Below are 26,004 nucleotides of genomic sequence, written 5' to 3' on the forward strand. Positions count from 1 at the left end.
GTTTAATCTTTTTCCTCGTGCTCTTAAAAAGGTTGATAAAAGAAAAGAAAAGGAAGAGTGGAAAAAAGAACTAAATGAAATGTTGTGCCAAAGAATGAATAATGTTGTAAATGAAAAGGGGCATCTATTGTGGCCAATGACCAATGAAGAGCTGGTCAAGATGAAATTATTTTACAATGTTATCAAGAAGGACCTCGTTGAAATAGAAGTAGACAAAAATTTTGTAATAAAAGTGCAGAGGGAAATCCTAAACTTTGATTGGCTTGATGACACTATTTTTCAATGAGTGGAAAGAGAAATTTATGTCTATAAAATAGATGGTACAAAATGATGGGGTAGAGGAAGATGTAGAGGTAACTGTTACTTTAATAGTCAATGATGAAGACAACAAGAACCCCTAAGTTGAGGTGAGCTTGTAGGTTACTGAATAGGACACATCACTCACAAACCTAATAGTCATGTACTTTGAAGAATCAAAATAACATGGGAACAAATCATTGATTTAACAATTTTGATGTATAATAGAAAAGTAGCCCACCTAAAAAGAATATTTTGATGTAAAAAAAAATTTGTTACACAAAGTTTTTGTCCTTTTGTGACTGTTTGCAAAATATAAATATCTTTTGTCAAAAGGACATCTGTTAGTTCTCTATGCTTGAAGCTTGTTGCATCTCACTATATTTAAGTGGGATTCCAAGGCTAGAGGAGGGTTTGATTTCATTGTTAATTTTGGTCTATACTAAATATGGCTCGGTGTAGTTTATTAGTGCAAAACTTATGATGTATTTTTCTGCAAATACTTGGGAATATATTGATGTTACAGGGGTCAAATGTTTTTTCTAGAGTCATTCTAAGTTTTATTACAATTGTATACAATTTTCAAAGAAGATTAATACAAAGTTGAACTATCCTCATATCTGTTCTTGTTGAATTTTGTCTCCATTATTATAATGTGGTCATTTTGATGTTGTGTGAGTAAAGCTTGTCCAATTGAATGCAATTCACTTAGGGCCCATTTGGTTGCTGGAATAGGAATAGAAAAGTTGGAATACGTTTTCCATTTTCTATTTGTTTCATCACTTGGAATAGGGAATAGGAATACATATTCCCATTTTGCCTCTAAAATGAGCTTATACCCATTCCAAAAAATACATGTTATTGGAATAGCCATTCCTATTCCCAATATTACATGCCTATTCTCGCCACCAAATGGGCTGTTAGATTGTATGTCAAATCATTATTGCTATTGATTCAATGAATTAAGTAAATGCTATAGTGAATTTGATAGGATTGCTAAGATAGTAGGAAGGATGTCTATAAGGATGAATTCTAGTAAGAATTGTTGATAGTATTGGTTGTAATGCAATAAATTAGATCCATAAATTGATGTAGACTCTGAATCCTAATGGATAAAGCACTAATCCATTTAATCCAGTCTGTAGATAGAGAGATCATGAATAAGCACCAATTCTAAAATCAAAATCTATTTTATTTTACCATTTGAAGAGTTTCAAAGAGGATTATTACTTTTTTACTTTTTATTTCTAAATCTTAGATAGCTACTATTTTCATAAATATTTGTAAACCTGAGGAGTATTGTGACTAGATCTTCTAATAAGGGATGTATATCATTTGAAAATGTCAAGGAATGGATAAAATATGTATATGTTAGAGATAGAAGATGAGAATCAAAATGAAACTAATAGGATTCTCATACAACAACATTCATTTGAATCATCCCCTAGGCACACCCACTTTGGTTCTATAGAGCCTAGAGAGTAGAAAACTAGTCTTGTTTTTGTTGAAGTTGGATCCAAATAATATTCATACATAATTGTTAATGGGAAGTATCTAGTCCCTATATTTGTGTGTATTATTATCTTGGTATTGAGCTTTTTTTGTTTGGTAGTTGAAAAACACCAACAAAAATTTCATGAGGTAAGCTAGAAACATCATTTCTATTAGTTTCACCAATTAGTTTATCATTATGAATGAAGTCATTTGGAAAAATGGAATCTATACCTTTACTTTCATAACACATATAAAAACTATGATCACTCTCTACAACTTACTCATTAGGATAGTTCTAAACAGCATGATCAAAAATATTAAACTCAAATTGAAACTCCCCTTCATTTAATGAATCATGCATGCTATTAGTGTTGAATATGAAAGCTTCATATTCAACATGAGGAAAAAGATCACACATACCTTGAAATTGTGTATCCTTATGCACAATAAGATGGTATTCAAATGAGAAATTAGACTTATAATCACAAATTTCATCAGTGTAAGAATCTAAAACTAATCCAGAGTCCTCCAATGGTTCTTTGAAATTAGAAAATGGGTTAGTAATCACATAAGAGTATTAACCATAGAACTCATTACAAGGTGCATGTTAATCTTCAATAAAAACTTCATCAAACACCTTTTTATCAACATCATGAGATGCAATCTCATTATTACTTTCAATGTCACATCTGAAAGAAGAACCATCAGATCTCTTATAATAGTAAGACAATGTATCACAATCAAACTCATCCTTAACTAAATCTAAAAATTCCATATACTCTTTAAAAAGTGGGTTGATTACTCCATGCAAAGCTCCATTGTAAATATTATGACAAGTGATGTGCTAATCAACATCAAATTATTCATCATATAATGGATTTGTGAAGACTTTGAAATTATTTCTAACATCACTATCATGAACACTTTTAGCATGTGAAGAAGAGAAATCAAAATCATCACACGAAGACACACAATCCACTCCATCAATGAAGCATGCATAATAAAAGTCAACATTACTTAATCAAGATTATTCAAATGTCTTGCAAACCAATCATCTTGCATCTTACCTACAGGTGTTGATGCATTAATCTTAGAATCATTTGCATATTGTTGATTACTACTACATGCAACCTTACAACATTTATCTACACAATTAGGTAGTTTCTCCTTATAAATGATCTTCTTATCCTCATATGGTGTAGATGAATCTTCTTCACAATTTCAACCTCAAGTTGATTTGCATAATTCTAAAATGGAACTTCACTTTTAGATTTAGAAAAAGAACTCATACCTTTACTAGCATAAGAGTACTCACTTCCATCATTGCTTTCTTCTTCCCAATTTGCATCAGATTCATATGAATATGGACATGTTCTATCACTATCCTCCTCTTGACTATAATAAACATTCTCATCATTGTCTTCACATGATGCTTCTTCATAATATATCAGATTGGCAACTTTACCTTCATCACTTGAAGCATGACATTCAGCTTCTTCAGCCTCATACTGAGATGAACATCTTTCACCTTCAAAGTTTATAACATTCTCAACATAATTCAATCTATCAATAAGAGAAGGAATAACTAAAATAATTTCTTGCATATATAACTAATCAAGTGAATCCACCTTATCATCCACTGCTGAAATACTACAAACATGTGCCCTTTGTTCATCAAGAACAAAATCATCTCTCCTTTGAAACCAAGAAACTTCATCTGGACATGTCTTTAATTATAATTTTTCTACAAAATTATCTACCATAGCATGGGTACCTACTTGCTGATCTAAATTTGAACACGCTACATGACATTGATTTCTCCTTTGAACCTCATCTTTTTGGAAAATACTTCTAGAGAAATGACTCCTAGTTAATCCATATTTGTTATTTTAAATCTCTATTATTGTCATGAATGCTTGATGAAAAGTATTAGGTTCTTTATTTGTTAATAGATAACTCATCTTTTTATCAAATGCTTCAAGATAAACCACTAAACACATTTGATCATTTGGCTTACCATTTTCAAGAATCTCATTACAACTTTTGTAAATCTAATATTGAATTCAAGAACTACTTCATCATTCTTGATTTGGATCTTCAATAACTTCTCAAAAGAATCATAGATGCTTACTCTTTCCCTAAACTACTTGATGAAGGCTAAATGTAATTCATCCCAAGATGAAATAGAACATGCTGGTAGAAAGGAAAACCAATCTCTAGCATCAACTTCCAAAGTTTGAACAAATAACTTCATATGCACATCTTCATGAGCAATTTCAAAATCACCAATCAAATCAATGAACATATGAACATGATGACATGCTGAAATTTCATGTTTCCCATTGAATTTAGACAAATACTTTCTAAGATTATATGGCATAGGGTTTGAGAAACCATGAATGCTATAAAAAACTAATGGCATGTATCTCTTGGCAGAAATCGATCTACAATTCTCATCCATGGACAACATACTAGGTGAAAAGAAATTTTCCATTTCTTACAAAATTAAAACTCATTCAACATAGAAATTTTAGAATTTATTACTTCTAGCAGATCTAAAAACTTCTCTATCAATTGATACTCCGAAAATACTTCAAAATAAAAAAAAACATTTTTTGAATCTACCCTTCACAAAGTATGTTGAAATGTATCAAATCCTTCTCCTACTTAGTGCTGAAAATACCACTTGATGGAGATTATTTTGTGAAACTTACTTTCATGTAAAGAAAATATCACGAAAGTGGAACAATACCTTGAGTGTTGATGTCTACAAACTTAATCTACTAATTTGGCACAGGTGAAAACTTTAATTCTTCACACCACTGATCAAATCCTTGTAGAGCTGTCATCTCCTTGAGGAAAACAAAATGAAATCATTGTTGTGATTCACCTTTAACATTCAAAATTATTATGACAGTAGATCACATACAACACATCAAAACTTATTAGTCAAGAACTTGTATATTCTCTCTTATTGGTTACACCTTCTTACAAAACTTTTAGATCTGCAAAATTTAGTTGAAATCTCTTGAAAGAATTTATATAGAACCAATTTGCACTAGTATAGAGATATTTTAGAGAGTCACCACTCACAATTATGAGAAAGATTTACAACATGATTTATAACATGAAAAATCTAAATTGAACTTTCAACTTATAAGACTTGTAAATCATCAAACACTTCGAAGAAAGAAAACACTTTTGAACAATTTTGACTCTAACACTCTCTCAATAGCACATGTAAAATTGAATTGATTGAAGATTAACTTCTAATAGTTACAAAACACAATTTACATTCAATCTTATAACATACTACTATCCATGAATAATGTGTAACTAGGGAACATGGAACCTTGCATACAAAACTAAATATGCACAATATATAAGAGATTTCCAACTCCTTAAACCATACTGCAAAATAAGACTAAAATCTTCAATTCACACCAGAGATTCTTGTCCTTTAAACAAGGCTTATTTGTCATCATCTCTCCTGAGTAGAATCATCATTTTTTTGGCTCCTAATTTAACAAATTTAAAAATGACCAAGAAACTAGACCAATACATCTAAGGCTAGTAAATTCCTATGATGGATGTACTTGACTGCAAATCTTGGGCCAACTATAAGGCACAACTCCTTCTCCACTTTAGGCACTACAAAACCTAGGTGGGTAAACCTTGAGGTTCTAATATATGGTACAAGTACAAATAAACATAAAATTTGAACCTATTAACAATAGATGAAACCCTTATATCTTCTGATGCTTATGCAATAACATAGGAATGAAATAGCTACAAATCATAACCTATGAGCCCATAAGCTTAGTTAGGGTTAATTCCTTTCAACCCACTACAGAACATGAAAAACTGAGCAGATTTGTACAAATGACCTTTATCTCACTAGTACATTTGATCGCATTTTTAGACCAAAATTTTAGACCATTTGTTAAAATGTTTTAGATTGGTCAAAATATGGAAGGAAAAATATGTTTTTTTAAAAATGCATGCCCATGTTGGTCAAAATTTTGACCAACACGAGCTTAAAATGTTAAAATTAAAAAAGGTTTTGGCCTAATGTGTGCGTGGTAGTTGTAATTATTATCAGGAGAGTCAAGGGTTTTCCTAGTAGTTGATTGATGGAAGAGAAGAGCACTGGGGTGGGAGAGCAACATGGAAGGCTGGATGGTGCAATCACCTACACTAGGATGGGAAACGAAAGAAGGATCAATGTCTTTGGTGATGTAGTAATCAATCCAATCTCCATAGGATTTTATTTTGAAATAAAAATTCAAAATGAACTGCTTTTAGTGTTTGATCTTTAATGAGTGGGGGGTAATATGTTTAATAACTTCTTTGGGGCCAAATTTAGATTCGAGCTGCCCTTGATTCCCTGTAAATAATTATTTCTTCATTTGTAGGTTTGTTGTGTTTTTTTGGTTTTAATTTTTTAATGGACATGCTTTGATATACATTATGTTAAAGCATATTCATCTGCATCTTTATTGCAGACAATGTACATCAATATATCATATAATATGAATTAGTAACTAAGAGTTTATAAAAAAAGAGGGCATTGTGATCATGCACAAATACTAGAGAAAACACGACTAAACAAGAAAAAATAAAATGAAAAGCATGTGTAAACATAATAAGAGATGGGTAAGTGGTTTCTATCACTTCAGGATAAAATTCTTACTTATGGAAAAAAAAAGGTTTAAAAGATAAAATTAAAAGTTAAAATACAATCTCAAATCTCTGTTTGTATCACTTTCATTTCCATTCTTAATGAATAAAATTGAAATTGGGACTTTTTTTTCTAGATTTCAGTTGAGAAATTAGTTCGAGTGGGGTTTGCAAGAAAGGTGCATCTCTTCAATTAGTTGTGATTCCATGTATACCCTTTATCTTCTTGTTTTTTGATTTCCTTGGTTAAATGGTATTTTTTTTATCATTTGTAGCTTGCACTAGCTATCATTTACCCATAGGCATTACTAGACATGGGTCACTCCTAGGAGAAATTTTTAGTGTACTAGCACTTATTTCCAACATTGAACCATTTCGCTACATTCACTTAAAAAGCTAGGAAGCATCACATATCCATTTGGACATGGCTCTTAATTATTAACTATGGTGTTGAGTAGTATCTCAGTCAAGTTCCATGGAGTGATTAAACACAAAGGCATAATGTGGCTGAATGAAAAAGATGGGAAGTGCCTATCTACTACTATATTATTTTATTACAAGATTTGTATAGCATTTAGACCAAGATTTGTCAATCCATTTCAAGAAAAGTTTATGCAATTGAATAAAAAAATAAAAAATAGTCCAATTCAAAACCAAAATTTTCCAATCAATTCATTTTTTTGCACTTGAGTTGGTTTATCTATTATCCAACTTACTTGGGTTATATTCTTCTGTAATGTATAGGCTCAATAGTTATGAAACGTATGAAGCTATTTGGAACTGCATTATATTTTAACATTCCACTAGAAACAAATTATTGTGCATTCCACAAGGGAATGAGGATCATTTTCTTTGCTCCTAGTTAATACTTTTTTTTGTGCACATCTCCCCTGTCAGCTGTTAATGTAGTATCTATGTTCTATAAGTTTGTAGAAATGGCCTCTAGTGGAGTGTACTTATGGGATTGAATTTAGTTCTATTGAAAGTGAATGACATATGTAATATATGTGTTGAGAATGATGAATTTGGTTTTGAAGCAATCCACTCATCTCTCAATGTCTGAGAATCTTTTACTCACAAGTTCTATATGCTATTTAAAGGCAATATTTTTGCTAAGTTGTAAGAAGAAATTTGAGCAACAATGTTAATTTTTAAACTTTCTTGTACTAGATATAGATGAAGTCCATAATGATATCAAGCTCATCAAGTTAAGAGACTAGATCAGCTGATATATCTCACAAAAAAATCCAAAATATGTTAGTACATATTACATCATGATTGATACATAAATAACATCTCTAACTTTCTGTAATAGCCAATCAACAAAATTAAATATCATTAATTTTCTGAAACTATCCATCAAAGCTTAGTTTATACTTTCATTTTAATCTTCCCAAATCCAATTTCCATGAGGATGGGAAACAATTGACAACTTCTCATGTCAGAATACCTTTTTCTATTGAAGAAGATCTTGTTTCCATGTTTCTTCTTATATCCTTCTTAGATTTTTCCTCTGTTTCCTTTTCCTTTTCATTGGATTGGTTCTGGCATTCCATTGTTTGATTATGGAAGGTTGGATTCATTTGTTTGTTGTATCATCATCTATGGCCATATCTCATCTCTTGCTTTTGTGACCCTTACAGTCCCATCTCTAAGCAGCTTTAGGAACTTAACATGATTTCCATTGTCATAGTTACCTATGAAGCAACATTAAAGTACATGAGTGTTTTCTATGACTCAGTAAGCATTCTCCTTACCCATTAAAAAACTCATCATTTTTAGCCTTCCATATTCATTGCAAAATTTTAGTAGAAAGAGAGCCAAAATATTTTGTAAATCTTCTTCATGATTATAATATTACCAAATAAGATTTCCAACTAGCTATTGTCATTATAAGTGTTCCAACTATTAAAGCCATTGCAAAACATGTACAACTTTTCCTTAATAGATAAAAGAGAAAAGAAAATATGCCTAATAGAATTTGTAAACAAAGAAATAAAATATGCCTAATAGAATTTGTCTTCCTGCAAAGTGAGCATAGATCAAAATGTGCATTATGTTTATAATAACTAAACCTTCAACAAACATCTAAAATGTGCCTTCTTAGGCTCCAAAGTGTCAGACAAAACATATTTCAAGTGCTTATGCAAAAAAAACATTATCTACCTCAATATTCCTATGTTGACTAATATGCTTAAGAAAATAGAGAATTGTAATGAGGAGATTTATAAATGTCAATCCCCCATACATAGGTGACTGGGATATTAAGAACTAGGTAGGCTTCTTTGGTGATCGTGTAAATCCAATTAGTATGAGGGATTTGCTAATACAATCTTAGAGAGGTCCAATTAATAAGTTGGTTCAATTCCTAAAGTAGAAAATAGAAATCTTGACCCACTTCTTAGAAAAACAACCTTGTAGTAGGGAAATTTGTTTTCCCTATAATTGAGGATTCACTTTATTGATCCTTGTCCCATAAAATTTATCCCTGTCTTGGAAGAAATTGCAATTAATGACCTTATCTTTGATAAGCTCTTAAGATTTTCATAAAATTTGAAGGCCTTGGATCCAATAGGGTAATGACCTACCTATAGGTAAGGATATCACTGAAAGACAAGTCCTTTTTGTTAGGATTAAACCATGGACAAAAAATAACAATCACATGCAAATATGACCAATAACAAAAAATAATAGATCACATAGAAAAGAACACAAGGCACCAAGATTTAATGTGGTTCACCCAATCCTTGGGCTACATCTACCAAATAATAAGTCTAATCTTATTACAATCTAGTGATTATAACCTTATTACAATCTGTAATCCCTTACAACTCAATACTACTGCAAGAACCAATTTCACATCACAACTTAATGAAAAAATACCTAACCCTAAGCCCTTTTATACAAGTATTTTATGCCACTTTAGGGTTACAACATGCCGACCACAACTTCAGTGATGAAATTTATGAAGTATGTACAGTACTTTCCTGATCAATCATCACAAACTAACAATCTCCCACTTGGGGATAGATTAGACTCCACACTAAACAACTATCTCCCACTTGGAGACTAATCATGTAGCAATATGATTACCACATGGGGCTCCCACTAGATCAAACCACCTTGGACTCTATTGTTATTTTATTCATGTTTGGTCTAGAAGACCAATCGATGCTCAAGAGGAGTCCAACTTCTCCCTTGTTATTACCTTTGTGAACATATCTTTTGGATTGTCATTTGTATGTATCTTCTCTACCTTTAACTATCCATCCTCCAAAACTGACCGAAGGAAATGATACCACAACTGTATGTGCTTGGTCTTAGAATGTAGAGCTAAATTCTTTATAAGATGAATGGCACTCTGACTATGTATGAACAAATAATTATCCTTTTGAGGATGTCCCAATTCTTCGAAGAATAACTAAAGCCATATCATCTCCTTGGCTACCTCTATAGCAGCAACATACTTTGCCTCTATAGGGGATAGAGCATTAATCTTCTATAACCTAAAAACCCAGCTCATAGCTGCCCCACCAATAGTAAAGACATAACCTATAGTACTCTGCTTGGTATCAATATCCCATGCCAAATCAAAGTCAACATAGCCTCGTAAATTAGTAGTAGATCCCCCAAAGTATAAAAACTTATGGGATGTACCTCTCAAATATCTAAGAATCCATTTGACTGCATTCCAATGCTCAATTCTTGGATGACTCATATACCTACTAACAACTCCCACTACATGTGCAATATCTAGATTGGTACATACCATAGGATACATCAAACTTCCTACAGCTAAAGCATAGGGTACCTTGGACATCTTATCCTCCTCTTGTTGTGTCTTAGGACACATCTCCTTAGTCAACTGCAAATGACCAGGTAAAAGTGTGCTAATAGCTTTAGCATTCTCCATAGAGAAACATTGCAACACCTTCTCCACATAATCAGCCTGAGATAACATCAATATTTTTTTCTTCCTATCTCTACAAATCTTCATACCAAGGATTTGTTTTGCTGCCCCCAATTCCTTCATAGAAAATTCATGTGCTGATTGACTTTTTAGCCCCTTAATGTGATCCATGTTAGACCCAGCTACAAGCATAACATCAACATATAAACATAAAATAATGTAGCTATCATCATCCAACCTCTTAAAGTAAACACAATAATCTGAGTGACACCTATTATATCCATGCTCATGCATAAAATTGTCAAATTTTAGATACCATTATCGAGGTGCTTGCTTCAAGCCATATAAACTTTTCTTCAATTTGCACACTAAGTTCTCCTTACCTATGACCTCAAAACCCTATGGTTGAGCCATATATATTTCTTCATCCAAATCACCATGAAGGAAGGCTATTTTAACATCTAGCTGCTCTAAATGCAAATCTTCAGTAGCTACAAGACGTACAACAGTATGGATAGAAGTCATTTTAACAACATGAGAAAATATCTCATCAAAATCATACCCTTTTTCTATGCAAATCCTTTTACAACTAACCTAGACTTAAATTTTTTCTTACCTCCATCCTCTTCTTTTAACCTATAAACCCACTTATTCTATAAAGCCTTTTTACCTACAGGAAATTTGCACAAATTCTATGTCTTATTCTTTAGCAAAGAGTCCATTTCATCTTTCACTGTAGACTCCCACTGAATCTTAGCATCCACCTACATAGCTTCATCATAACTTTTAGGTTCACCAACATTAGTAAGTAAAATAGAATACAAAGAGGGAGAAAATCTTTTTGGAGGTCTAGTTTGCCTTGTTGACTATCTAACATTCATTGGTGTGTGTGGTATTTGTTGTTGCGGTTGTTGTACATCATGAGGGATAGCTAGAACATCAGCTTTTGGAGTATCATCCAACACTACATAATCATCTTCTTTCTTCTCATATTGTTGCAACAAATCTTTGTACAACACTTTTGCATTAAATATGACATCCCTGCTTCTTACAATTTTATGATTTTCAAAATTCCAAAGCCTATAACCAAACACATTAATGTCATATCCAAAAAATACGCATTACTTTGACTTAGCTTCTAGCTTGGTTCTATTTTCAGAATCCATGTGAAAAAATGCTTCGCAACCAAAGGTTTTGAGAAAATAATAACACACCTTCTTACTAGTCCATGCCTCCTCTGGAATACCACAACCCAAAGGAGTAGAGGGACCTCTATTAATCAAATATACAATAGTATTGATAGCCTTCACCCACATGTGTAAGGGAAATGTAGCATGCAACCTCATGCTCCTTGCACGTTCCATTATAGTCCTGTTCATGCATTTAGCCACTCCATTTTCCTGTGGAGTCCTTAGAATAGTTTTCTATCTATGAATACCATTAGTGGGGCAATAATCTTCAAATTCATGACTACAATACTCACCACCATTATTAGATCAGAGACATTTTAATTTTTTACCAGTCTCATTTTCAACCAAGCGTTTCCATTTCGTAAAAGTTTGAAATACATCAAATTTCTGTCTAAGGAAATAAACCCATACTTTTCTAGTTACATCATCAATAAATGTAACATAGTAATGAGAGCCACCAAGGGAAGATACCTAAGCTAGTCCCCATACATCGGTATGCACAAGCTCTAATTTCTACCTTCTATTTTCCTTCCTAGTCTTTGCAAAACTCACTCTCTTTTGTTTTCCATACACACAACTTTCATAAAAATCCATATTAACACATTTTAGACCTGGTAAAACTTTCTTTGAATGAAGTACTTTCATACTGTTCTTACTCATGTGCCCAAGTCTATTTTACCATAGTGTTGTATCAGAATCTACAATAGCTATTTGTTCTCCCTGCTCAACTACAACAATTGTTCCTAAACATTCATTTTTCTCTGAAAAAATTAAAGTAGAAGGAACAATATGACCTGTACAAAGATATAAGGTGCCTAATTTCACACCTTTTGCTACTACAAGGGAACCTTTTGAAGCCTTCCAATTTTTATCATTAAAAGTAACTACACAACCCTCATCATCGAGTTGCCATGCTGAAATTAAATTCCTACTCAGCCTTGGAACATGTCTTACCTCATGTAGTAGCCAATGATTCCCATTCTACAACTTAATCTTAATTTTTCCCTTTCCAACAATTTGATAGGTTTCATTATCCCCAAATAAACAAACCCAAAATCCCCTTGGACATAATCGATGAGGTGTAGCATGAAATGAAGCACCAGAATCTAAAACCCATGAATCATCAACACTTTCTAAAGATAGAAGCAAAGCATCCTCTTCGAATTTTTTACTTACCACATTTACCTCCTTGTCTCCATCTGATTTATCTATTTCATTTTTCTTTCAATTCCAACAATCTTTATTTCGTGCCCTAGTTTCCCATAGTACCAACAATTGTTTAGTCCTCTCGATTGAGACCTCCTCCCCTTTGACTTTGCTCTTGATTTCCCACAATTTCCAAAATTACTTTCTGTATCAATTGTTCTACCCCTACTTTGTGCATTCAAAGCACTTCCTGATGTAGGTCCACCTGAGGTTTTCCTATGAGTTTCCTCACTCAAAATAACACTGATCACATCATCATATTTTAGAGTACTAGACCCAGGAACATAATTACTCACATCCATTACACAACCATTCTAGCTTTCAGGCAAATAACACAAAATCAAGAGAACCCTAATTTCTTCTTCAAAATTGATATGCACAGAAGATAATTGACTAATAATAGTATTAAATTCATTTAAATGATCTATAATAGATCCACCTTATACCATTTTCATATTAAATAAATGCTTTATGAGAAATACTTTGTTTGAAGTAGAGGGATTTTCATATAGTATTGCTAGGGTTTTCATCAATTCTTCTGTCATCTTTTCTTTTATAATATAAAATGCCACTGATGGTGCCATGCATAATCAAATTCTTCCAAGTGCCATTTTGTCCAGAAGATCCCATTCATCATTTGACATAGATCCATAATTCTTGGCTTTTCCTCCCAATGGCTTCCATAATTAAATCCTTTTGATATAGAGAGTATTCCATTTACATCTTTCATAACTAGAAGTTCTACCCATTAAACTTATCAACCCTTAGCTTACCCTCATTTGCCATTGCTCCCACTCAACCATGAAACTTTCCTATAGAAGATAATTGAAAAAATAACCTGGCTTTGATACCACTTGTTAGGATTAAACCACAGACATTAAATAACAATTACATGAAAATATGACCAATAATAGAAAATAATAGATCACACAAAAAAGAACACAAGGCACCAAGATTTAATGTGGTTCACCTAATCCATGGGCTATGTCCACCAAATAGCAAGTCTGATCTTATTACAATCTGTAATCCCTTATAGGTCAATACCGCCATAAGAACCAATTTTACATCACAACTTAATGAAAAAATACCTAACCTTAAGCCTTTTTATACAAGTATTTTATGCCACTTTAGGGTTACAACATGTTGGCCATATGTCAGCCACAACCTAATTTTTTTTTTGGGGTGATACCCTAAACCCCAAAGAATTTATGAAGCATGTACAAAACTTTCCTGATTAGTTACCACAAACTAACATTTTTAAATTTATGGGGTTTTGCATCCTTAGAAATAGCAAGCACAATGCTTTTTCTCATCAACACTTTACAAGGTTCACTACCATCAAGCACTTTGATAATCCATTTAACAGAAATAACAAGAGCAATGCTCTTTCTCATCAGCACTTTACAAGGTTCACTACCATCAAGCACTTTGATAATCCATTTAATAGAAAAAGAAATTACTTGCTTTCTTATGTCTTTAAGACCTAGATACCCCAATCTTTTATCCATGCAAAATTAATCCCACTTCATAGATTTCCTTTTCCATCAAACCAAAGGAAACTTTTGATTTTTTTTCTAAATATCATTCACTTGACTACTGCCAAAGAGCCAAACAGATGCATAATACATACAATAGGATGATAAAATCTTTTGATGAACTTGAATAAGAGAGAGACAGTTCCTATCCTAGCCTTCCAATTTTTTTCCCCACATTATTCTTAACCCATAGCCACATATCCTTTTAGTTTTGGTTAACTACAAAAGAAATTTCAAAGCATCTCATCTATTTACGAGGCCCACCCATTAGAAATCACACTTTTTGCACTAGCTTGGGGGGACCTTCTCGTCAACCTAACATATTAGATTATGTCTTAGATATTCTAGCACTAGAGGCAAGACAAATGAGGTCCAATTTATTAAATAAGTTATCAACATTCTCTTCATCTAGATGCACAAGAAAGGTTGTATTGTTGGAAAACTAGATATTTAGGAGGTCTTCATATTTTGGTAGCATAATATTTTTGATTCTAGGAGATCTCACATCATCCCTAAGGAGATGATGTACAACATCAGCTATAGTAACAAAAAGAGTAGGAGCTAGGGGTTAGCCTATCGAATAGATATTTCCAAGGGGAAAGCCTCTAATAAGACCTCATAAGCATCCACTTGAGTAGAAACACCTTTTAGCAAGATACTAACCATCCTACAACTTTTCTTATGAAAGCCAAATTCCTCTAAACCATCATCAAGAAAGTGCACTCCACCCTATCCTATGCTTTTTCAAAATCTAATAGAATAACATATGTTTATCAATGTTGTAGGGCTTACATTATAATATTGGTATCTAAGGTTAGGGCCTAGAAGTATATCAGTTTTACATGGATAGCATATTATGATTTAGTAGGAAAGTTTATATTAGAATTATAGTTTATAAAATATCTTAATATCATATGTTTGTACTCCAAAGTTGAGTCACAAACATCTTTTTTGGTATTTGTGCTTTTGAAGGTTTCTTTTGTGTTCATTTTGTGTTGTATTGGTTGGTTTTCTAAATAAAATTTGGTTCCCATATTTAACTTTATTCTCACTTGAGAACTCACTAGTGTTATTCCAAGGAGTTTTAGTTAGGAATCCTAACAAAGTAAGCATGTGATGAATCAATTTTATTAGTTTCTATGGAGTTTTATACTGATATGAATTACAATGTTCATGAGAATCCAAAATATTTGTAGTTTTTTAATTTAATTTCTATAAAATGTGCTCTAGAAAAGTACTTTCAAGGATGAAAGTGATGATGATATAGATCTAGATGAACAGTTTGGTACTTCAAACACTGCATCAAGAGTGCCAGAAGAAAATGTTAGTGATGATGAGATTGTTGAATCAGACATTGAACTTGGCAATGAAGGAGTTGTTGAACTAGAAAATGACCCCCCATAGAAAGTAAGGCTTGGATTTATAATATTTTCTATTGAAAACTAAAATATGTATGTCATAGTACATTCTGAGTCTGAGTTAGTATTTCTTTTGGAGCTTCTACATGATTGATGCTATTAACATCAACTCCTTAATTAACATATGTAGTTATTGACAGATGGGAGATCCCTCTATTGAAGTAACTAAAGAGCAATAAGATTTTGCCCAAGCAGCCAAGGGCAAAGCAATGGAGGCAATGTCAAATGGTATAAACTATTTTCTAATAGAATTCCTAGAGTGGTTATCATATATTATTTTTGGAAGGGTATCACATAGAATGCCTTTTGCATTTGTTCTAATCTCAGAGTTTCTCAAGTGATTTGGAAGAGGCTATAAACCATCTTACAGAAACCATTATGTGCAATCCCAAATCTACAATCCTCTATGCTAACCAAGATGAAGGCATAGCTGCTAATTTAATGATTCTTTAGTCTACTATATTGGCATAATTCTTAGACTGCATGAGAGATCCTATGAGAAGAAGTTATTGATATGAGACAACATAATGATTTTGTATATGTTGTACATGTTAAGATGAGGAAGCCCAATGCAACCATTTGGGATGCTAATGCTGCTATTAATGTTTGTATTGTAACTTTTTAATAAGGCTTATGAATTTTTTTTTTTCATCCTATCACTTTGTTAAGGCATTAATGCACTTCACCATTCCTTGGTTTTGCCTCCAAACCATATTAAAGTCTGGGGGAATGTGCTTTATTACTTCAAACAATCTAATCCAATGTTTATAATAGTAGAGTTCTATTTATTAGAATATGATACATTTTCTATTTTGGTATGTCTAGGTTACATACTCCATATTATTAATATATGGTTTGATTTCTTTTTGTACTAATCTAGTTTTAATTGCTTTAAAAAAAATTAAATGACTATTGTTTAGAATTATCAATTATAGATTAACCAAGACTCTGCCAAAGGCCATAAAGCACAAGGAATGGCAAGAGAAATACTTGGTAATTTGGAAGAAGTTTCCAAGGATCTACATCTGGCATCAAGTCTTCATTATGATGAGGAAATTGAAATTTTTTTAAAGAAGGTAACAAGGCATTTGCAATTATTTTAGTTAAGGTAATGAAAAAACTATATGCATACTAAAAAACATTTAGAGATTGTGGGTGATAATCATTTGATATGTACACACAAGTTGAACCAAATGCACATAAAATTGAAGAGCATCACAAGAAATATGAGTGACTATGCAAGGAAAGGGATGATAGAAAGAAAGAGTGTGATAGGCAAAATCAACAAACTGAAGCTTAGGTAATATAAAGTCTACACTATTATCCTTTTTTGTAACTTTCATAATGCATATAGCTAATAATGGCCCCAATTCATTTTAAGGCTACCTATGAACAATCCAAGAAACAAGAACAACCTTCAACAGGTAGGAAATCAGGTTGAATGCCTAGGGGCTTCCTAGGTGGAAAGCCGGGGGGCTTGCTAGGTGGAATGCTTGGTGGCTTCTCTAGTGGAATGCCTAATATGAGCAAGATATTGAATTTTTTGTTGATCATCTTATATGGATGGTTGATTTAACATATGTTTTCTAGATTTTAGTTGAGAAATTAGTTGGAGTGGGGTTTGCAAGAAAGGTGCTTTGTTCATCAACTTGTATGGATGGTTGATTTAACATTTGTGTTCACCTTACTTCTTGTTGATAAGTATTAGTTAGTGCTTTTGGTCTACATGTCCTAAATTAAATTTGGTTCTTAGCAATTTTCTTATTGTTTTTGGTCCATATATCTTTTTTTGAAAGGTTAGTTTGAGCTTGTAAAATAATTGAAGTTTTTGTCTTTTTTATTTGCAATCAGAGTAGAGAATAATGTGGAAGAGTTCATAATGTCTAATTTAATTTTTTCAATTGTCCTTTTGGCCTGATTCAATTATAGTAGAGGATTTCTTGAAAACTATCTTGTTTGTTTCATCATAATTAGAAACTAGAATTTTTTGATTTATCTATCATAATTTTATATTTTTTCATAAGTTAGCGATATGTTGTACCTCCTTTTGTTTGCAAAGCCCATGATAGAAAACTTCATTGCTTCCAGTAACTTGGTAGCGCAAGATGAAGGAGAGAGATTTTGGAAATTTTCAAGAATTTGTTGGAAATTTTTTCTAAACATAAATCTCAAGGATGGTTGTCTTTGTATTGTGAGAACATGGGTGAATTCTTTGTTCATCCATCTCTATGTGGCATATTTGATAAGACCCTCTGGCCTAGGAACAATCATACACTTCCTGGTCCATGAATATGGTATGATCTTTGATCCATTCCATGCCTCAGCCCACCTTGGAGACTAACTGTCCTCCTTAATCAATCCTTGGAACACTTATTTTCCTCACAACCCATGAGCATGATAGGATTTTTGTTCAATCCATGTTGGGTTAGTGTACATGAGATCTCATGAACTTAGAAGGCTAGCAATCCTTATTTACAATCCATTTCTAGTAAATTCAAAACTAATTTCATATAGAAATATTTTGTATGATTTTGCTATTAAATACCCTTCAAAGGAAATGTAATTAAATTCATTGAACATTGCCGCATTGGTCCTAAGGCTGGCCTTTAAGCTCATAATTTTATCCACATTCTTTGTTTCACATTTTATTGATCTGACAATCTATATATGACTCAAGAGAACCTTCACAAAAAGTAGAAAAATGATGCATAATAGTTAATAGGCATTGTTTAATGCAATTGTAATCATGTGACAATACTATTATCATTTTAGTCTATTGAAATGAATTTTTATTAGTATGCTTAAATTTAAAGTAATCACACAGGAGAAATGAGTCTACAAGTTTTCATAATTTATGTTCACTTCTACTAATTTAAGTATATTTTGTAGTGGAATAAGAGTCCACTTAAAGATGCTAGGCATAGATACAGGTTTTGGGTGTAAAGATTAGAATTGCCCATGTAAACCAATTATGGATCATGTTTTGCTCCATATTTTTCACTTCTACGCTCATTATGATAGTAATTGTATCATAGCTAAGTTAGCTTATTTTAGGTCCACAATTCGACAAATAAGAGGATTGGTAGGTCAAGTAGCAATTAAAAAAAAATCTTTAATTTTAATCCGACAAAGTTTTAGAATACAAAAATTTTATTGATCAGTATTACACACTATATTGTGTAGAAACTAATCAACTTTGCAATGGGTAGATTACTATTTTTTGTTAGTGAATTGGTAAATGTTTCACTAATTATTGGTTCTTGTTAAACAGTGTGGCCAATATGTGGGTTGGCTTGTGGTTGTATGAGTGTGCCTCTTTTATAAGTACATGTATTGCTATTCTCTTTTGAACAAATCAATATTTGCAAAATAGTGTGTTATTATTTTTCTTTTAGTAACATGTATCTATTGATAGTCCTTCGTGGATGGAAGACACTGAATTCATATGTCATACTCTGATAGATAGTTTGGGATAGCTAAGCTTATTGTGTATGCATTAATTTCTATGTATATGTGAATATTTATTAATGTAGACCATACACAATGAGTCTTTTCAAGTTTTCTTTGTGTGTAGCTATGCAACTTTACACATCTAGAATTCATGACATGAATGACAATCTTCATCCATATAATGCTATTTTAAAATTTAGGACTTTGTCTTGTTATGTGTTGTGATATATAATTAATATCTGTCAAAATTGTAGGAAGAAGCTTGCATAGAGACTCTTGTTTGATAAAAGTGCAAATGATGATCATGAAAGAAGCATATTCACAAAGATGAAGCAACAATGTGGTGGTAAGATTACTTCTAAAATGGATGGAATGGTATGATGCATCCTACATAAATAAAAATCTCACTCTGATTCTTATCAATGAAGTTAATATAATTGTAAATTGTGTAAAAATATTTGTGCTTATATTTAGGTCACAGATTTAACATTAGCAAAGGAGAACCAAGGGCATTTTGATGATTAACTTAATGAAAATTCTCAAGCACATCTTGGCATAGACTTGATTGTGATAGTTTTGACAACTGGGTTTTGCCCAAGTTACAAATCATTTGATCTTAACCTACTAGCCAAAATGGTATGCCCATTTTGTATATAGTATACCTTTTTAATTTGTCAATTTTTGAAGCAATTTAACATTTTGACCTTTTCTACTTAATGCAAGTAAGATGCATAAGATGCGTAGAGGTGTTCAAGCAATTCTATCAAACAAAGACAAAGCATAGAAAGCTTACATGGATATATTCTCTGGGTACTTGTAATATTAATGGGAAGTTTTACCCTAAGACTATGGAACTTGTTGTTACTACTTACTAGGTAATTTCCTTTTTGGTTGATTACTGACTGATAGTTGGATTCTTTGATTCATATAAAATGATATTATAGGTCATTTTCCACTAATCATTATTGTGAATTTCTTCTTCCAGTTTCTGGTTAAGAATTAGTTGGGTAGGATAAGTTAAAGCAATGACTAATATCATTATTATTAATGATTATACATCAATAATTTGATTCATTTGCTACTTATGCTATCTATTTAAGGGAAAACTAAAATTAACGTGTTATAGAAACCAGAAATAGGAAAAGTGAATACATCACATTTATCAGTGTTAGTTTCCTTGATATATCTAGAATTCACTTCTTTTTCCTTGTGTAACTTACTTTGTGGTTATGATACATAGGCATCAACATTATTTCTATTCAATTCATTTGAAAGGCTAAGTTACTTAGAAGTTAAGACTCAATTGAATTTGACCGATGAAGATATTGTTAGATTGATGCATTCTCTTTCATATGTGAAACATACAATTTTCAATAAAGAGCCAAATACAAAAATTGGGCACAAACAGATGCCTTCAAAGTCAATTCAAAGTTCACTAATAAGATGAGGATAATTAAGGTATGAACTTTGATATAACAAATTGTATACTATTTTGCCTGTCTATTTTTAACAAAAACTAATGCATGTGGAGATCACATGGGAAATGGTTTCTACCTAATTGCAGATTCCACTCCCACTAGTGGATGAGAAAAAAAACTTGATTGAGGATGTGGATAAAGATAGACATTATGCAATTGATGCATCAATTGTAAGAATTATGAAGAGTAGAAAAGTTTTAGCACAACAATAACTTGTTATGGAGTGTGTTGAGCAACTTGGATAGATGTTCAAGGTGAATTGCCTAATTGGATGCTAGATACAAAAATGAATTAGTTAATTTATGAAATAAGGCTGTTAGTTTACTAAATTTAATAATTTTTGTTCATGCAACCTGATTTCAAGGCAATCAAAAAGTGAATTGAAGACTTGATCACCTAATAATACTTGGAAAGGGAGAAAGATATCCTAACACTTTCAGATATCTTTCCTAGAACTACCCAAATGGGTGCTTAAGGATCTTTGTTGTAGAAGTCATTTTATTGACTTCTGCAAGTGGAGGGTTGTGATTATCAAATCATGATAAAAAATATTTCAAAAATGCATCATTACTAATGTAAGAAGTGAAGGCTATCGAGGCCCCTTGGTAACAAGGTTAGTTTCTTGAGAATTCATGATTAGAGGATAACCCTAAACATCTCCAATTTCCAAAGAGTTGAATCATTATTTTGGTCAGTGTGGTATAACCTAGTTTTTAAATGCTTAAATTTTTCATAACTAGGATTTGTATCTATTGAGTGGGACAATGGATGCTTTGATGCCATCAATGTTATAGTTTATTTTTCTCCAACATACATTTTTGGATATGGGCCCAAAGTTATTATGATTAATTTTGAAATTTTTTGAATTTGATCTATAATATTTTGGATTCTATTTCAAAAGGTGAAATTGTTTATATTTGTAGTCTATTTAATGTGGCTACTTTTCCAATTTTGTGTGTTAAATGGTAAACATTTTATTACAACATTAATGATTTTTGGTTTTATTAAATTTTCTATTGCACCTTCTAGGAAAATGATTTCAATAATATTTTCTAGTATTTCAAGAAGTAAAGCTAACAATGGGATATGACTGATGTTACATACAAATACTTCGTCTATTATGTTGCTATTAATATTTTACCAACTTGCCAAGTCTATTGGAATCATTTGGTTTATATGATCTAATCACCTATGTGAATTAGTAGCATCTTTTTACCTCATTAAAAGGTTCTAATGGACAAGTTGATAAGATAACAAGTTTTGTGATTGTTGTGGCTACAATCCTAAATCTATAGTCTCATCTACATAGGATTATGAAATATCATCTTAGAGTATAATAATAATTATAATAGTGCATACACACACACACACACACAACTTTTCATAGGATCAGTGATCATTTTCTAGAAATGAATCATAAATAGTAGCAATTCTAAGGAACCACAATCTGATGAAGGGGTAGGAGTTACTTAAGATGAAACACCTAAGTGATGTCACTCTTTTTCCTCTCCTGAGGAAATCTCTTATGAATCCTCAATTTATCTATTAAATTAAATTGCCAATATTTCAAGAAATACTAGTCTCCTACAAGAAATAATATTTGGATTAGCGAGGAAATGTGGTAGGGAGGTGCATCAGTGTCAGTTTTCTTCAATTGAGTAGCCTGGCCCAACCTACTCAATTCATGTCCCATGAGGCAAAATGACTTGGTTGGTTAGTTGATGCTCACAAATTGGGTTTAGTTGTGAAGAACCAATATCTAGGCTTCCTTCAATTAAATAGCCAGCATATAGTTGGTTAGCTTATGGGCCAAGGAGTCAATTGACTTGGTTGTTTTTTTTGTGCTTTAGGGCTTAATTATGAGGAATAGTCTTTGGGCATCCTACAAGTCATTCCCATTAAATTCTTAATATGGTTAGCTACTTGGAAATATGTGAAGAATTGGATTCAGTGCATTTAGGATATTATATTTTGCAATAGAGATTATCTGTATATGATCTACATCCTTGATTTTAATGTTCAATATTAATTGATTACAATTCTCTCTAAATTGAATTGCAATCATGTACTAGAACATTAATTAAGATCAAGTATATCCCTAAAGGGGACATTACAAAGAATCTACACATCTATATATAATTGTGTTCATTTCCTTGGAATTTGTGTATTGTTCAACACTCTACTAGCTTTTGAACTTGTGATCAAAGTAGCATTCCAGGCATTCCAAAGTGAATGCCTAGGCTAGATTTGCTCAACAATCAAAGTGCACCATGGACTCTTAAGCCAATCTTCTCAAGTGCAAGGATTCTTTACTTTCTTTTTCAGACAAATAGAGTGACATTTAACCTCACACTAGAGATAATTCACTAGGTAATAAAGTTTATGCTCTCTTCTCAATATTTTGTAGTTAAAAATTTATCAATACGGCCATCTTTGTTTCTATTGTAAATTTTAATTTCTAGTGTTTTGTTATGAAACTAATTTTCATGATTCTAGAAATGTGAAATATGCCAAACTAGGATATTACTTGAAATCTAATTTGGGTTCTTAATTTGTTTCGTATCTTGCTTCACTTCATTACTCTTTTTTATGATTATTGACATGTATATCTCACCTTGTAATTATTACTAAGAATAATTTTATAAATATAATGACTACTCATGGAGGGCATGTGGAAATGATTAAAAATATATAGGTTGAATCCAAGAACAATTAAAATTCTATATCCTAGTTTTCAATGTCAGAAAGTTTTGACTATAGTGGATTCTAACAAGAGGGGTATGTCTTTTGGCTAAACATATCACTAACCCCTGATACTTTTTGAGAGAAGCTCTTTGCTATTTTTCTTATTTTTATCAAGTGCTTAGAATATGTAACACTCATGGTTGTCTGATTTAAGCAATTGATAAACTACAAATAATAAATTATGCAATAGAATGGAAAATAACAATATGTTCTATTAATGTACCTAGGAACTTGCATTATGTCATGGGAATTAGCCAACAATATATTTGTACCAAGTCTAGTGCACTGTAATGGTATTGTTCATACAATGTTGATATTTACTCAAGAGGACTATTTTTATTTAGTTCTATTTGCCAAGTTTTCTTTTCAATTTGATTTTGAGTTTGTGATGCTTGAGACTCAAATGCCTACAAATACTTCATATAGTGTCCAATCTCAAGCCCTGATCACTAGGCAAGCTCCTAGATCTTATTATAGTTTTCTTACTATAATGTCACATCTAGTTTGCATGTGATTCCATTGACCTAAAGGATCCTTAACCACAAACAATAGTAGTCTCCTTTGCCCACATTAAGTTCAAGCATCTTGGAAAATAGTTCACATGACTTATCTATTCTTCCATTTTACAAGCATGTCTCCTAGGGAAAATGCTACTGCTTCATCTGCATCATCTGAGAAAATCCTTTATGCTTTTATGGATGCCTATAGCTTATCCCAAAGCTCTCATTTATTAGTTATATGATAGTCAATCAAGAGGAAATAGTTGAGAGCTTAGAGTGACACAATTTTTAGATGATCATATGAAATGAAATGGTTGTGCGAGTAGAAAGAAACTAGAAAGATAGTGTGTATAGATGAAGGCATGGAATGGATGGTTTTGGAGCACTTAACATTTAGTACATATAATCATTTGAGATTAAATGGGTGTCGGATTATATGCATAGTGAATAATAAAGGAAGGAATTGAACCCTCCCTAAGCCTCATAGTTGTTGAGGTCCACTTCAGAAATGGCCCTTCCTATGAAATTGTTGTCTAAAATCTTTCTAATGAGATAATGTGTTATGAGCTTTTCATCGATGGGATTGAACATGAATCTAGGAGGCAGTTGTGCATCACCCATATCATGACTCTAACTAAAGTTAAGGGCCTCTATTATTGAATTCTCTTCCCTATCACCCATATTCATTTCCTTTGCTATTCATAATTTTGTGAATTATGAATAGCAAAGGAAATGAATATGGGTGATAGGGAAGAGAATTGAATGGTGAATAGCAAAGGAAACGAATATGGGTGATAGGGAAGAGAATTCAATAATAGAGGCTCTTAACTTTAGTTACAGTCATGATATGGGTGATGCACAATTGCCTCCAAGATTCACATTCCATCCCACCGATGAAGAGCTCATAGCACATTATCTCATTAGAAAGGTTTTAGACAACAATTTCATAGGAAGGGCTATTGCTGAAGTGGACCTCAACAACTGTGAGCCTCAAAAAAAATTTGACCAAGCATTGGTTGAAATTTTGACCAATGCTTTGCAGAGTATTGGTCAAAATTTTGACCAATGCTTGGTAGAAAATGTGCTGGCAATTTCAAAAGTTTTCGACCAACTTATTGGTTGAAATTTTGATGAGAAATTTTTTGACCAAGGGGTTGGTCGAATTTGGTCAAAATTTGGTCAAAAAATGGCCTCAAATGTACTAGTGTCTCATCTTGCATTTGATTTAGTGATCAGTGCCTTATCTATTGCAACATAGAGTCACTACCAATAGGATAGTGTAACTTGATTTCCTTACAATTAAGTTTATCAACTAAAATCCCCAAAATCCATTCTTACTAGTATCCCCTCCATACACCCAAAAACCCTATCAAATCATTGAACCATTTACTTAACTCCTTGAATTAAAAACAATGATAGATCTGACACACAACTCATCCAAGTTGTCTTAAATTAAATGAACCTTATTCATTCAATCACAAAGTTAATAGCATATGAAGAATTAGGAGATAGAATAAGAGAACATAGCTAATTCATTATAAATCCCCTTTCATATTTATCCTTGGAAAGATTGAATACATTAACTAGTAACACTAAATAAAACACGAGATATATTACATGATCTATCATCAATCTTCATTATCGTAGAGAAACAATACATGAAATGAAACTAGAAATATGTACAAGAATGGATGTGTGGCCTTCATAGCTAGAGCTCTCCTCAATAGACCAAAAGTAAAGTAAAAGCAATCCACCCTAGTATCATAGTTGTGAGAAATTTTCTCCAAAAATTGGAATCCTTATAATGGATGAGAAAGAGAAAGATGTAGAAGAAGAATGGAATCTCTGATCTGATTTGGAAGTGACATGTGTCCACTTGAATCTCCATTCCTTGTTATTATAAAACCTCTCTCATCTTTCTACCCATGAGATCTGATTTGGTTTTCATCATTATTTTTTAAAAAACCCAAAATATCTTTTCCTCAATGATGAACAACCCTTCTATTACTAAAATATCTAAAAAGCATCACGAAATGCTAATAATTCTTTGATTCAGTTGAATTGGAGATGAAAAAATGTACCCATAACTATATTTTACTAC

General features: G+C 32.1%; 2 pseudogenes; both read left to right on the plus strand.

Annotated features, from left to right (window-relative positions):
- The window catches only part of LOC149533705 (FAM10 family protein At4g22670-like), a 37,786-nt pseudogene extending 20,480 nt beyond the window's left edge, over nucleotides 1-17,306 (plus strand).
- Nucleotides 17,307-19,273: 1,967 nt separating this feature from the next.
- LOC149533706 (cullin-1-like) lies at nucleotides 19,274-21,177 on the plus strand (annotated as a pseudogene).
- The last annotated feature ends 4,827 nt before the right edge of the window (nucleotides 21,178-26,004 follow it).

Source organism: Cupressus sempervirens, chromosome 10 (genome assembly GCF_028749045.1).
Source record: "Cupressus sempervirens isolate cs-2001-9-10 chromosome 10, ASM2874904v1, whole genome shotgun sequence".
Taxonomy (NCBI): Eukaryota; Viridiplantae; Streptophyta; class Pinopsida; order Cupressales; family Cupressaceae; genus Cupressus; species Cupressus sempervirens.